This window comes from Sinocyclocheilus rhinocerous, unplaced genomic scaffold (genome assembly GCF_001515625.1).
Source record: "Sinocyclocheilus rhinocerous isolate Xijiao unplaced genomic scaffold, SAMN03320098_v1.1 scaffold2515, whole genome shotgun sequence".
NCBI classification, from domain to species: domain Eukaryota; kingdom Metazoa; phylum Chordata; class Actinopteri; order Cypriniformes; family Cyprinidae; genus Sinocyclocheilus; species Sinocyclocheilus rhinocerous.
This window is the reverse complement of record NW_015637115.1, coordinates 99,014-101,780: the sequence shown is the minus strand read 5'-3', so window position 1 is coordinate 101,780 and position 2,767 is coordinate 99,014. Positions and strand designations below refer to the sequence as shown.

Here is a 2,767-nt window from a genome sequence, read left to right as displayed (position 1 = left end):
GGGAAATATCATGCTCCTTACCATAGCCGCCTGCGAGCTTCAGTGTAAATATTGCGTCAAAATCAAATCAATTTGAGCGTGATTTAAACCCGGGTGATTGTAACCACTCTAAGTTCATCTGCCTTGGGAAAGCGAGCGTGTCTCCGACATAGTGATAACACTTGTTGCCTTCTCTAGTGCAGCTCAACCAGGTCTCATCCAATTCGTCGATATTTGTGATATCAAAAATCCCGGAAAATATGCGTTGTAGTCCAAACGAGTCGTTCGTTGTAGTTTTTGAAAAGTGATATCTGTTAAATAAAATATCTCCTTTTGAAGTGGACTTTGAGCTTTGTAACTTTGCAGATCTTTTTTATGCTCAAACAGCAACATTACAGACTAACTAAAGTTGAAAAAGTTAAAAAGCGTAATAGGACCCCTTTAAGAGATTTATTTTATTTGTGTAATTAACTTGTTTGATTTGGGGTTTGTTTTAAAATTTAAATTTAGTTTTGTTATATTTCAATTTCACAAAGAAATGTGCAGCAATAGCCTAATAAAATGACACCTTTTCATTTACTGTATAATGTCTTCAATGTCATTTTGTTAAAGAAAACCGTGAGAAAATCGAATCGCGAAGTCAAAATCGTGAATCGAATCGTGAGTTGAGTGAATCGTTAAATCCCTAGCCATAAGTATTGTTATTATTGTGAGGCATATGTGGAGTTTCTGCCCTCTGGCTTACAGTATGAATGAAACATACATTACATGTGTCTATAGCGCTCAATAATGCTCACACCACCCTATTTGGGGGTAAAAATTATCTTTGAAGAAATTTGAAGCTAGATACTAGTCCATATCGCGATTAGAGTTAAGCGTGCTGACTTTTGATGATTTCATCCAAAATTTTGCCAATTCCGTGACATTCCGCGTTACAGTACATTTTTATGACTGGATTCCGCGATTCCATCTGCGTTTTCCACATTGCAGAAATCATAGGGCCTTCTCATTGTCATGTTCTAGCCTTGTTATATATATTTTATGCCTTTAATGTTGTAGCAGTTTTCTCTGTGGTATCAGATATCAATATTTTTCGAGGTATCGTATCGAAGTTATAAACTCCAGTATTGTGACAACACTAATCCACAGTTCATCATTCCTGGTCCTACAGAGCCACTTTCTTGCAGGACTGTAGTCCAATAAGCTTCTGAATATTATATGACCTATATGACAAATAACACATATTTGAGAAATTACCCATATATTATGTATAACCTCAGATTTTTAACATGTTCGATATTTTGAGGCAATTTTAGAATACATTTTATTTGTCACACGCTTACTAAGAATGAGCCGCATGTTTCTGTGCAAGTTTGTTGTGTTCGGAACAACTCTAAAGATTAAGTTAACATAGAAAGTGTCTAATTAAAACGTGTAATTTGTAGAACTATTTCTTCTTGATCAAAATGTCCATTAGAGGTGTTTTTAATGTGGTTTTGCATGAGTACATTGAGTACTAGTTTACTTAAACCTCAGAGGCACAAATTGACATTTGATTATGATTGAAAATTCGGTAGTTCTTGAACAAAGGGAGGGTTGTACTGACAGTGAGCCAGCATTATTTAACATTACTGTGTGACTCATAACTCTGGTGGGAAGGATGGTATTCACTTCAAGAGCAGATTTCTGATATTTGCTACATGTTTGCTCCTGTCCCCACTGAAGCACAGTGTTGACAGCCATCAAACCATTGGCCTGAAAGAAAACCTGAGGCTTTTTTGTGACAATATGCGTTTGTAAGCAAGTCTAAATGACTCATTTCTTGTGCCGTGACTCACAATGGAATGCCTGCAGATTTTGATGATTTGATCTAATTGAAATGACGAACCGTAGTAACTTTCAAATTAACATTTTATTTTCAGAACCATAAAACAATTAAACTGCTTGGTTGGTGGTTTCAGCACTTTTAGCATGAGAATGATGGTTATAGATCATTAGGGCAGTTGCGTGTTCAATGCTTGTTCATAGCCTGAAACCTCTCTGGTGCAGATAAGGAAACTTGTGCTTCTTATTTGCATATTTGTCCCACTCTTTTATCCCCATCCAAAGGCTCCAGGGCTTTTAGTTACAGGCAGATTTCCATGGAAATACTTTAGTTTGAGAATATTTGCATGGCTTTTTTCCCCATTTGTCTGTATTAAGTGCAAATGCATTGGTATTTTGGTAGAATTAGTTGTTGGATTAATGATACAGATAATAATTCCATCAGTTACATTTGTGTCCCTGGAGCACAAAACCAGTCTTAAGTCGCTGGGGTATATTTGTAGCAATAGCCAAAAATACATTGTTTGGGTCAAAATTATAGATTTTTCTTTTATGCCAAAAATCATTAGGATATTAAGTAAAGATCATGTTCCATGAAGATATTTTGTAAATTTTCTACTATAAATATATCAAAACTTAATTTTTTATTAGTAATATGCATTGCTAAGAACTTAATTTGGACAACTTTAAAAGCGATTTTCTCAATATTTTGATTTTTTGCACCCTCAGATTCCAGATATACAAATATTGTCCAAATATTGACCAAATATTGTCCTATCCTAACAAACCATACATCAATGGAAAGATTATTTATTCAGCTTTCAGATGATGCATAAATCTCAATTTCCAAAAATTGACCCTTATGACTGGTTTTGTGATCCAGGGTCACATATATATATATATATACACACACACACACACGCAACTGTTTTCAATATTGATAATAATCAGAAATGTTTCTTGA

General features: G+C 34.7%; 1 protein-coding gene across 1 annotated transcript in view; it reads left to right on the top strand.

Annotated features, from left to right (window-relative positions):
- LOC107748429 (serine-rich adhesin for platelets-like) overlaps positions 1–2,767 on the top strand; it is a 45,811-nt gene that overhangs the window by 28,032 nt on the left and 15,012 nt on the right. The gene's annotated exons all lie outside the window — the stretch shown is intronic.